Source organism: Muntiacus reevesi, chromosome 1 (genome assembly GCF_963930625.1).
Source record: "Muntiacus reevesi chromosome 1, mMunRee1.1, whole genome shotgun sequence".
NCBI lineage: Eukaryota > Metazoa > Chordata > Mammalia > Artiodactyla > Cervidae > Muntiacus > Muntiacus reevesi.
Window position 1 is genome coordinate 233839789 of NC_089249.1, and position 13652 is coordinate 233853440.

Sequence of the window (13652 nt, forward strand, 5' to 3'; positions counted from 1 at the left end):
GATATTTGAAATAGTGTGGAAGGAAAGCATCAAGATGCAACTAAGTCTCTGCACTTAAACAACATGTTTTATTTAAAGAAGATGAGTCCCTAGGGAAGCCTCCACATATTTAACTCTTCATGGTGAAGTGTCTTCACTTCTCTCTGCTCCTCTGCCTAGCTCCCTCTCTTCATCTGCAGTAGTTTCCTTGAATTCTTATGAGATCTGGGTGTTTGCCTTTTCTGTATACATTTGCTCGCTTTTCTTTGAACACAGCCCATTCTCTTCTGCTTGTCTTCATTTATTTGACAGAAGAATCCATAGAACTTTGCAGTTCAACTGTGATATCTTTCTAATATTTTATTTTTATCATCAGTTATTAGAATAAAGAATGGTGATTGTGGATTTCACAACCTTTATTCTCTAATTTCTAGAAAGAAAGCAACCAGGAAATATTAGAAAATTTCCTTAGACTCACCCTGCGGCTCAGAATCCACTCAGAATCCACACTGGCTACATGCTTTTGTATTCCCTCTTCTTGGGGGATGAGGAGCTTTATTAGCCATTGTCAATTGCCTTATCCTATTCAGCAAACTAGCAGTTTTATAAATTAACACATGGAATTCTAAAGCAGAGAGGGAGAGGAAGAGAGCAAGAGAGATCCAACAAACTTCTATTTCTGCATTTCCTCTGCTCTGGAAGCTTATTTTATTTGGATTTCAATTGCACCAGAGTTCATTTTTAATTGCTTTGTTGAATGGAGTCCATATTTTTTCATGGTCCAGCTGATAAATCTTCACAGTATGTTAGGTTTTGCAAAGTTGTAAATGGCTAATTTATTTTACATTCATTTTTCTGCCAGGGTTGAAAGGACATATCTGAGTCTTGACATGAACTTTTAGCACCTTTTCAGCTATAGCATTTATTCTCATCACTGATGTTGTCTCAGTCAGAAAGCTCATGAATCGTATAAGGTAGACAGTGTTTGGTAGTTGAGTTTATCCTCCATTTAGGTAGTGCATGCAGGGGTACACCTCCCCAGCCATCTCTCAGAACAAAAGAGCTTCCCTCAGCTGCCAAGAATACTGATGACTAACAGCAAATAGTAGAATCCCTCTCTGGGTGATGCTCTCAGCCAAAGAGTTGCTTCAAAGCCCAAGGACAAGCCCCTCTCTAGGGTCTGGATGCACCCTACCCTGATTAATACATGGTTATGAAAACTGGGCCTCTTGCCTTAAAGGGAACCATATGGAAGGGTCATCCCACTTCTTCCCATTTCAGTGGAGTTGACTCAGGCCTTTCTTGGGACTCAATCATAGGTAAATCCTCTCTCTTTCCTACTTTATTTCTATCTCTTCCTCAAATGTGTTTATCTTGAGAGCATTTCTCAAAGAACTTCTGTAGGGTTTTTGTTTGATTGTTTGGGCACACCACACAGTTTGTAGGATCTCAGTTCCCCAACCAGGGATTGAACCCAAGGGCACAGCAGTGAAAGCCTGGAATCCTAACCACTAGGCTACCAGAGAACTCCCAAAGAACTGCTGTTTTCACAGAGATTTTATGATTTAGGTATGGTAAGGCCTACAGTCAGGAATTGATTGTCATTAGGAAGGTAGTTTGTTACCTACAGGCTTAGTATTGGCTGTCTTGTGATCATTTCAGTGGGTTCTGGGTCATAGAGGCTGCCCTTAATTGCCTGGTACCTGACCCTGGTAGTTAGGACAAGTAGCTGGAGGTATGGGTTCTGGATTGTTAGGTTTGCATTTTTTGCTGTCTTTAGAAACTGGTAACCCTTCCAGCATTGGCAAGGGCAGAGATATCAAAGCATTAAAAAACAGAGAATAAAAAATATGGTTAATACAACATCCTATAAAAATCTTCACCTTAGGGTTTGTGTCCCCAGGGGCCAGATCAAATTCTGTCTCAACATCCACAGTTCATAGTGTTTTAGACTCACAGTTCTCCAAATATTGTAGTGGTAAATCTTCAACAGCTGATTTTCCAAAGGAAAAAAAAAAAATCCCTGATCTATAACATTTGCCATTTTCCATGATGTAATGCTCCCATCATAGCTGATTTCAAGCTGTAAGCATGAGGTCACTGAAAGTGAAGTTGGGAAGAATGCACACACATCAGTATACCACTGCCTCCTGCTTAAGGAGAATAAAGTCATTTTTGTAAAGTGTATTTGCCAACTAGAGTATAGCCAAATGCTACATAACTAGAATTCAATCAGTGAGCATGCCCTGCTAGGCCCTTTCCAAACATTTCCCACATATTACTGGTTTGTAATCTGATATTCTCTGGATTTCCACAGAATAGAAAATGAAATTAGACTGGCAATAATAATCTGTACTCCAATAGTCTTGTCAATACTTCTTTAGGATCCTTAGCAGAAAATTGCAGTTTCCTTAAATATTTTTAGATACTCTATGTGGTGAATTAGAGCTGCTTAAGAACATCAGCTCTTAGAGGATAATGTCAGTAAAATGGGAGAATGAGTAAGTCTTGGAGTTTCCTTCTACCCATAAACATGCTGATTCAACAACCATTCAGAGAAAAATTCCCTTGGTGGGAAATCCAGAAGCTAGTTAGAGGTTCCTACACCTTGGGAAAGTATAAAATCAGACCCACTGAAACCAGATGAGAAATTTTAGACACCTTCTTGCCAAATCCCTACCTCTGGTATAGTGCCAACTGATCAGAGGGAAACACTACATCTCATAGCTTCTCACTGGAGAAGGAAAGAGTTGGGCTATAGTCCATTACTTCCACTTTTCCAGGAGATCTTGAAGGACTAGCTTGTGATTTGACGGTCATGTAACCCTTAGGGGACCTGGGATGCTCTAGCTGCAAGAATGGGAACAGAGATGGTGATTTGGGCTAGCACTCTATAATCTCTCTATCTGGCTTAGCACAGAGTAAGGGCATGCAAAACCCCAACTCACAGCTTTTCCCTGGGAAGGGAAAGAGAGTTGGACCACATGGCAAATGCACCAACTTTTAGAGGAGCTGCTCAAGGACTGGCTTTTGTCTTGTTTGTCTCAGTGTACTAAACGAACCAAACACAGTCCAGCCACTGGCAGGTTGGTAAGAACAGAGATGGTGGTTTGATGTAGCATGTAGCTCTTTACTGCAGCCCTTCTAGCGCAGAACAAATAAGAGAGAGGCCTCAGTTCCTGGCTTCTCCCTGGAGAGAGAAAGAATTGGCAAGAACATCCAGTGGTCCAACTTTCCTGGGGACTGCCTGTCTCTGGTCTAACTTGTTTCAGTGCTCTTCCAGGATCTCACATACTCTTACTGCCTGGAGGCTATTAAGAATGAAGAGGTGTGAGCAAGGCCCTTCTCCCCTAAAACACGGAGGAGAATCCCCCCTTGCTTGTTCCTACCTTCTGATGGGTTTCTGTCCATCCTTGTCATTCATCAGCTTGTGGATACATCACCCCAATTCTCTGTATCACATGGTCTTTGTATGTCTTCACATTGTCTTCGCTCTGTGCCTTCCTGTCTGTGTGTCCACATTTCTACTTTTTATAAAGATACCATACTTGATTAGGGCCCACTGTAATGACCTTATTTTAACGATTACCTCTGAAAAGACCTTATTTTCAAATAAGGTCACATTTTGAGTTACTGAGTGTTAGGACTTTCAATGTGTCTATTCTTATAGGGCAAAATTTTACTTATAGCAATCAAAATAATCACTAATTTTGCAAAATACTTATAACAAACAAGAAATATGAAAGAACCTAAACCAAAGTGCATTTTAGTCAAGTTGTTTCAAACTAGTGAAGAAAGAAAATCTTCATATCATCTGATGCAAATAGACATGTTATATCCAGAACAAAGATAAATTTTTTTGTATTTCCTTTTAAAATTTTTATTTACTTATTTATTTATAATTGGGGTATAGTTGCTTTATAATGCTGTGCTAGTTTCTGTAGTGCAAAAAAAAAAGAATAAGCTAAAAGTATACATATATACCTGCTACCCACCGGGTTCATCACAGAGCACCAAGCTGAGCTCCCTGTGCTATCCAGCAGGTTCTCACGAGCTATCTGTTTTACATGTGCAGTGCCCATACGTCATGCTTGGGTTTTGTTGGGCTTCTTGAATCTGTGGGTGTACAGTTTTTTATCAACTCTGCAAGATTTTCAGCTATTTTTTCTAATGCATGTTTCTTTTTTCCTTTTCTTACTCTCTTCTCTGTGGAGACTAATTCTAAATATTTATATACAAAGGCACATGAAGTTGTCCCACTGCTCACTGAGGCTTTTTATTTTTTCCAGTACTTTTTCTCTATTTTATTTAAAATAATTCCTATTGCTATATCTTCAAGCTCACTAATCTTTTTTTTAATTTAATATCCAATTTAATTTTTAAAAACCTTAATGGAAAATATAACAGGATCACAACATTTAAAATAAGTACACTTACTAATCATTCCAGTAATTCATTGTAGTCATATTGACTATAGAATATGAAAAATAAATTCAGAAGGTCAATTACTTTAAAACACACTGCTTTTACTGCTGTCAAATTTTACATTTATGTATATAATCTATAGTGGAAGCAGAATTTCTCTCTAAAAAACATTATCTCTTTAAACTCTTGGCATATTAGAGCCATAAGCAATTTCTGTCATATAAAATTGCGTTTCAAATTTGATGTCTCAGTGGTAGGATATCACAGCCAGTATATATAATCACTATGTAGTGACTTGGCTTTCTAGTCACAGCCATTATTTTCTTTAATGTAGAAAGATTAACATATATTCTACAGGAGGCATCGAGGTTAGTAATTCTGTTGGATATGTCTTGACATAATTTTCAAACTGTACAATGACCCAGTTTTGTTATGGCCATATTTTATTTGCTGGCTAATGGGCAAAAGGCAGTAATTTAGTTTCATTATTTTCTTAAAAGTTTGTATTCCTAAACATCATGGAAAAGTTGGAAAGATTGCTAAAACATTGAAACTTTAAATATATCTTATAAAATCTTGCTTATACAAAAATGTAAGCTAAATATAAACATGAAACAGTCATGATAATTTTATGCAAGTCTATTTTATGGTCTTCAGTTATATACAGGAGTTTTTCAGCTCTGTTACTTGTAAAAAGATCAATACTGGATTGAATTACTATTTATTGGCAAAGGCCAAAAAACTTACTTTAGCATTAATCTTTTACATGATTAAGTGTAGAATTTCCTAATTTGAGATCACCTAAACATTGAAGGAAAATGAAAGGGCAATATGTTCATAAACTAATGAATAATTTCACTGCAATGTATCATAAAACACAGAGAAACCACACAGATCTATGCATGTGTACGTGTATCTGTATCCATACACATATATATCAGTCTTAAAGCCTAATTATAAGCTGTTTCTAATTCCATACTGAGCTTTGCATTTTTTCTTACTCCACCAAATGAATAGCTTTTTGTTGTCATCTCATTCTTGAAGACAATATGGAGAAAATCTTGACTTCATTCTTCAGGGTTTCCTTTACTTTTTTTTAAAATGCAACAAAATCCACTGCTGGTGTCCTTTGCAAAGATAATCAGCCCTTACTGGATTATTTGTTGGAATCAGCAACTGGATCCTTAGAGACATTAATCCCAAGGCCAAGTAATTAAAAATGACTATACTTGAAAGAAAAGTTCAAGTATTTTACCTTGCTATTTTCTGTAGCAAAGCTTTCACCAAAACCAAAGAAAGCATTTTCAATACTCCATTTTTTTTCCTGTTTTTTTTTTTTTCACCTTCCTTTATTTCACCTTCCACAGTCTCTTTTAAACTACTATAGTTTTACCATCCCATTGTCCCTGATGCTGGGAAAGATTGAAGGCAGGAAGAGAAGGGGGTGACAGAGGATGAGATGGTTGGATGGCATCACTGACCCAATGGACATGAGTTTGAGCAAACTCCAGGAGATAGTGAGGGTCAGAAAAGCCTGGCATGCTGTAGTTCATGGGGTTGCAAAGAGCTGGACATGATTTAGTGACTGAACAACAACAAAACAACAGTTTGACTAATTCGAAGATGAAGTTGGAAGCAACCTACAGCTCTTTGAGTTCTCAGTAGTGGAACTTCCTACCTAAAATATCCTAGTCTTTAGTACCAGGGTCAAGAAGATTTCAAGAACCAGTTATAATTGTTAGTGGTGCTGCTGCGCACTTTGGTACAGTTAAAAGTCTTAGATTCTTAACCACTATTTTCTTTCACATATTATAAATGTTATAGCTATTGCAGACCACAGATCTAGATACTGATAAAAACTCTATTTCTCTGTGTTCAAAAGCATCCTTTTATGATCTTCACCTCAAGCTGTTACAGTACTGTGTTCTACCACTAGAACAGAATAGCCTGGAACGGGATCTTTTGCTCCATGATATTTTTAATTAAAGCAATTCCTGCTACTCTGTCTATTCCTTTGACATTAACCAAGTGAGCAGAAGCTCCAGTGCCAGCAGTCCTTTAAAAAGAGACTCCTCTGTAGCCAAAGTCACATAACTCGTATACCATACCTTCTAGATTATCAGAAGTTTACAGTAAATATTTGGCCCAAATTTTCTTCTGCTCTCTAGCATTTGTAGCCACTGTGATTGGATTTCAGGACTGAATAAAAATCATTTCAGCCTAGTTCTTTAGCCAGTAACACTCCGAATCTGTGTTTTCTCCTGTGAAGAGAACACTTCCTCTAAGAATGACAGAGTCTGCAGGAACAGTTTTTACTTCTACTGGAAGATGTCCATCATATTTCTCAAGAATGTAGTTCCATCCCTTTTCACTAAACACATCATCTGGAAAGATCATCCCTCTTTTACTCTGCAGTGTCTATTCTACTGTTCATCCTACCTAGTGAATTTTTTATTTAAGACCTTAGTTTTCATCTTTATAAGTTTGATTTATAAGTCAAACTCCGGGCAATAGTGAAGAACAGGGAAGCTTGGTATGCTGCAGTCCATGGGATCACAAACAGTTTGATACAACTGAATCATTGAACAACAACAACAAAGTTTGATTTGGGTCTCTTTTCTATTTCCCTTGCTTCTACTTAGCACACCCAGTCTTTCTTCCAGTGTGCTAACTATATGGAACATCTAGAGTGCTGGTAATGTTCTGTTTATTAACTTGAGTGGGGGATACCTGGTGTTTACATTATTTTGTAGATGTTACACTTAATGCTTTACATACAGGTATATAGTATTCCAAAATGAAAATTAGGTGATCCAAGAAATCATATTAGCTCTGCATGTAAAACTCCAAAATCCAACCATATCCCACCAGCTTCACCACTGCTACCCTAATCCATGCCTCCATCATTCATAGACTTGTTAATAGCAACACCCATCCCACTAGACTTCCTTCTTCTGCCCTGTTCTGCTCTAGTCTACTTTCAGCTCAATGGCTAATGTCTTTCTTTTAAAATAAAAGTTCAGTGATATCACCTTCTGCTCAAATTCCTGTGGCTTCCCATCTCACTCAGAGTCAAAGACTTTTTCTTATGGTTTATAAAATCTTACATGATTGGGCATGCTCTTATCTGACTCCTTTCTTAAAGTTTATTCTATGTTAGCCATAGAAGCCTCCCATCTATTCTTCAAATTTACTGGACATGCGTTTAACATATTGCACTTAACAATTTTCCTTGCCTACAACACTGTTCCCACTGACATCCCCATGACTCACTTTCTTATCTTTATCAAATCTACATTCTAATTTTTATCTTCCTGGTAGGACTTTCCTGATCTTAAGTCAGTCTCCTTTCACCAGCACCACTCTTTTCTTCTTTGTTCCATCCTTCCTTCCATCCTTTCTTAGTACTCATCACCATCTATCATACTCTACATTTCATAATTATTTAATCTTTGTTTGTCTTCCTCAGACATAAACTCTGCAAGGGAAATGATTTTTAGCACTTAAAAAAAAATTTGTTGCCTCAATCTTCAGTGCCTGTATCAGTATCTCACACATATGAAGTATGTACTCAATAAATATTTGTTGAATAAATACTGCTAAGCAATTGTTCTCTACTTTCAGGTAATTTTTCCTCCTTGAAATTAAAAACTGCTGTTTATTTCAGTAGCTCGTACATAATGTGCAGTGATAGCTATTTGTTAAATGAATGACTCTGTGCCTCACTAGTGGCAATGTAGTCCTGTTATCCTAATGGTTACAGATGGGATGTAGGAGTCTGCACTCTGATGGTCTATTCTTGGCTCTTTTTCTGATTGCATTCATCATACCTGAATATTCATTAGCTGTTTATTTTGGGACCTACATATCAAACACCTGTTTAGTAAACATGTTGGTATGGAAAACACTGGACAAGTCACTACAAATTAAAATAAAGACCGCATTTTCTTCCAGGCTCCCAAAATAATGCCTGCAAAATGAAATGTGTCCCAGCATACTACCGTGTGTTTCTAAACGTGTATTTGCATATGCAGATGCAAGATTCTGCCAACAGATTAGCTAATTGGCAATACAAAGCAGCCACTGAGGACCTATTTACTTCTCTTATAAAGGCCAGTACAGTTGTGTGAGCCACAAATGAAATGCATGCTGTTGGATTTGCAGGAATGGTTTTTGAGACTGGAAATGATTACCTCTTAGCTGAAATAGATTAGGGAGCTGTTGCTGTCAGTTTTAAAAGTCCCTGCTTTCTCAAATAGAAAATATCACCTGTCTTCCATGAAATACGCTGCTGGTTAGAAGAATCTACCTCTGTGCTTCAACCGTGGCATGTTTGGAATGGCAGCCCTCACTCACCCATCTTTAGTTATACCTAGAAGAGTGCTGAAAGTCAGGGAAGGACCCACGTGCTCTTGACTGGCTGTGGTGCAGGCCAACTTTGACTCTATTCCACAGAGTGAAAGTCTCTTTGAAATACAGTAGCCAGTACTGTAAACAATTAGTCTTACTGAACTAATATTGCTGGTGTCATGGGGATCTATTTCAAGCACTTACAAAATGTTACAGTTGACATCTGATCTAACACCATCTCTTTACAAATGGGATTACATAGACCAACAAGGTAAAGTGTTCATTGCAGGGTGGGATTAAAACCCAGGTCACCTGATTTATGACATCACAGTCTTTCTGTTGTATTAAGCCTACCTGTAAGCCACACCAGTTCTCAAATAGTACCATTTTTTTAAAAAGTCATCTTTGGAGTAAATTAAAAATGTAGATCTTTGGGACTTGCTTTCCTGGTGGCTCAGATGGTAAAGAATCTGCCTGCAATGTGGGAGAACTGGGTTCAGTCTTGGGTAGGGAAAGGTCCTTTGGAGAATGGAATAGCAACCCACTCCAGTATTCTTGCCTAGAGAATTCCATAGACAGAGGAGCCTAGTGGGCTACAGTCCATGGGGTCACAAAGAGTTGGACACAACTGAGCGACTAACACTTTCACTCACTTTTTTTTTTTTCCCCCAGAGACTCTAGTTTGAAAAGTGAGTAAAAGACTGTAGAAATTGTGCTTTAGCATGTACTCCCAGGTGAGCCTGATATAGACAGCATCAGGCACAATTTGAAAAATTCTGAGATGTGTCAGGGATGTGGAGAAAGTATAGTGTATAGATTAGGATCATCACTGTGGAGCCAAAGGATCTGTACATATAATTTTGTCTTTGCTATTTACTTAACATGTACATTTGAATGATTTCCGTATTTAGGCTTTCTGAGTGTCAATTATCCTCCATGGGAAAAGGGAACTCACTGAGCTGAGTTCAGTTCAGTCCCTCAGTCATGTCCAACTCTTCGTGACCCAATGGACTGCAGCATGCCAGGCCTACCTGTCCATCACCAACTCCTGGAGCCTTCTCATACTCATGCCCATCAAGTTGGTGATGCCATCCAACCATCTCATCCTCTGTCATCCTCTTCTCCTCCAACCTTCAATCTTTCCCATCATCAGGGTCTTTTCCAATGAGTAAGTTCTTTGCATCAAGTGGCCAAAGTATTGGAGTTTCAGCTTCAGCATCAGTCCTTCCAATGAATATTCAGGACTGGTTTCCTTTAGGATTGACTGGTTGGATCTCCTTGCAGTCCAAGGCACTCTCAAGTGTCTTCTCCAACACCACAGTTCAAAAGCATCTATTCTTCAACACTCAGCTTTCTTTATGGTCTAATTCTCACATCCATACATGACTACTGGAAAAACCACAGCTTTGACCAGACAGACCTTCGTCAACAAAGGAATGTCTCTGATTTTTAACATGCTGTCTAGGTTGGTCACAGTTTTTCTTCCAAGGAGTAAGTGTCTTTTAATTTCATGGCTGCAGTCACCATCTGCAGTGATTTTGAAGCCCAAGGAAATAAAGTCTGTCACTGTTTCCATTGTCTCTCCATCGATTTGCCATGAAGTGATGTGATTGGATGGCATGATCTTCATTTTTTGAATGTTGAGTTTTAAGCCAGTCTTTTCACTTTCCTCTTTCACCCTCATCAAGAGGCTCTTTACTTCCTCTTCACTTTCTGCCATTAGGATGGTGTCATAAGCATATATGACGTTATTAATATTTCTCCTGTCAATCTTGATTCCACTTTAGCTTCATCCAGCTTGGAATTTTGCATAATGTACTCTTCATATAAGTGAAATAAGCAGGGTGACAATATACAACCTTGACACTCCTTTTCCAGTTTTGAACCAGTGCATTGTTCCATGTTCAGTTCTAACTGTTGTCTCTTGACCTGCATACAGTTCTCTTGGGGGGGGGGGGGGGGAAGGCAGGTAAGCTGGTCTGGTATTCCCTTCTCTTTGAGAATTTTCCACAGTTTCTTGTGATCCACACAGTCAAAGGCTTTAGTGTAGTCCATGAAGCAGAAGTAGTTATTTTTTTGGAATTCTCTCACTTTTTCTATGATCCAGTGGATGTTGACAGTTTAATATCCGGTTCCTCTGCCTTTTCTAAATTCAGCTTGTACATCTAGAAGTTCTCGGTTCACGTACTGTTAGATCTTAGCTTGAAGGATTTTGAGCATCACCTTGCTGGCATGTGAAATGAGAGCAATTGTATGGTGTTTTGATCATTCTTCGGCATTGCCCTTTTTAGGGATTGGAATGAAAACTGACCTTTTCCAGTCCTGTGGCCACTGCTGAGTTTTCCAAAATTTGCTGGCTTATTGAGTGCAGCACTTTCACAGCGTCATCTTTTAGAATTTGAAATAGCTCAACTGGAATTCCATCACCTCCACAAGCACACTCCATGATGTCTGGCTCTAGGTGAGTGATCACACCATAATGGTTATCCTGATCATTAGGATCTTTTCTGTACAGTTCTTCTGTGTGTTCTTGCCACCTTTTCTTATCTTCTGCTTCTGTTAGGTCTACACTATTTTCTGTACTTTATTGTGCCCATCTTTGTATGAAATGTTCCCTTGGTATCTCTGATCTTCTTGAAGAGATCTTTAGTCTTTCCCATTCTTTTTTTTTCCTCTCTCTCTCTCTCTTTACATTGTTCACTTAGGAAGGCTTTCATATCTCTCCTTGCTATTTTTTGGAGCTCTCCATTCAGATGAGTTTATCTTTCCTTTAATATGTATCTTATATAACATACTGTGTATAAAAATATATTTTTCCCTCGACTATCCCTAGTCTCCTTGTTTTTTCTCCCTCAGCTCCACCAAATTTACAATCAAAAATGCCTGTCTGAGGGTGCAGGCATGACAACAATAAGATTACTCATCTATTATTTAAAATGTTATTTTCCCTTTCCTTTCAATGGGCCTTAACTAAAATGGCCAATTGCATTCAACAAGCCTGGTGAGAACTCACATTTCTGATTGAGAGGAAATATGATTAAGTAATTTAGACATTTCAGCATGCTTATTCCCACCCAGACTAGAGGTCTTTTGGTCCAGTGAGCTTGTCAAGGGCAGTGAAAATGTACTCAACCCAGATTGTCATTTATATGTATAAGCTTATAGGCTATTGAAAAAGTCTACCAAGAGATAAAAATAAATAAGTGCCTCAAATCATCCAAAATTGTGACTTGAGTAGTACTTTATCATCAATTGTCTAAAATAACTTGATTGCAAAGATTCTAAGGATAGACAGTAAAAATAAAATCAACTGTGAACTGACAGCTATGCCAGGAAAATCAAGATGGGTATCAGAGAATTCCAGGTGGCTTTTGGGCTATTTGAATGCTTTAGATAACACAGATCATCCTGCATCCAGACACCCTGCGATTGACTTCAAGTTTTGCCATTAAAAAAGTGTTCACAGTGGCAAACAGCTTGGCAACAGTGATGCGTCTTATTGTTGAAAATGGTCCTAGACATCACATTCTAGTTGCTGGTGATAGTGGTGGTGATTCCAATGAAAGTAGTAGTGTGGAGGGTGTCTATATTTTTTTCTTCTAAAAATCTAGGTAGATGGTATAGTACACTGGATGAAAGTAGAATCTTAGTGTTGAATTCAAAGTTTGAATCCAGTTTGATACTTCCTAGCTGTGTGAAGTAAGGCAAATTGCTTAGAATCAGTTCAGCTTTCTCATCTGTCAAACAAGAACAAATTATGGACCTCAAAAGAGTGCTTATTCAATTAAATTAATTTATATAAATACATATGAAATACTTAATATGTAATTTAATTATAGAAAGTACCTCAATCCTAAGAGATGATCAACAAATGCTTCCCACTTCATAGTAGTATCAGTAGTAACAAAAGTATTAGAAATAAGGTGTTTTTAAAATGATGTAGCCTAATTCTACTTTAATCTGCTGTCTAAACCTAATATATATGTTGTTTGAATGACATCCTGCTCAAAAGTGAATTTTCACAATGTAAATGAATAAAGGATGAAACTGTCTAAGAAGAAGGAAGAAATGCACAATAGTCCAGGTTATTTTAAATGTATAATGAAAACAAACAGAATTACATGCCAGAGCCTAGGCAATATATGAATGTATCTCAGATCTGTATTTATTATTACATTTAGAGTAGTGGGAAGTAAAGTGCCCATAATAATCTGCATAATAACAAATAATAACTTATGAAAACTTTTATCTATTGATAAAATTGTTAATGCCAAGACCTGGAGCAGAGTTGTTTCTCTCTAGACTGGTCAACTTCTCCCTAGATTGGTAAAATGTGAAAAGTCACAGGTTCCCATGCACAGACTGAGCCTTCCTGAGTGCACTTCACCTTCATGATGAGGATCCTGTTTTCCTATGAGGGAGAATCTTTTGTAGCCATAAAACTTCTGTTTCTGGAAGGAAACAGTGAGCTTATTTAAGCTTAAGTGAAAACGCTCTTACTGCTTTTTAAATTCTCTTCTCTAGGAAATACTTTTGCAGGATTGAAGATGAATAAATCTCTAGTTTTAGGATGTCAAATATTAACAAGTAGATGAGGGATAAAGGAATAACTATCTTTTTGGATAAAGTAATCTTATTTTTAGATTAGTTTTTTTCTATATCTGGAAAAAGTCACACTCATTGACAAACATTTGGAATATACAAAAAGCCACAAAAATGAAAATGTATCACCAGTATATTTAGCATTCAGACTTAAAAATTAAATTTTATCAAGATTAAGAATTCAGTGTAAGCTGAATTCAAACTTTTTTTTATAAATAGCCATTTTTCACATGCATGCACAGAAGTGATATTCCATATAATTATTTTTACACTGTTCTTATATATTGACCATTTCC

General features: G+C 37.5%; 1 pseudogene; it reads right to left on the bottom strand.

The window, feature by feature from the left end:
• Positions 1 to 6016: 6016 nt before the first annotated feature.
• LOC136158359 (nicotinamide phosphoribosyltransferase pseudogene) lies at positions 6017 to 6801 on the bottom strand (annotated as a pseudogene).
• Positions 6802 to 13652: the final 6851 nt, after the last annotated feature.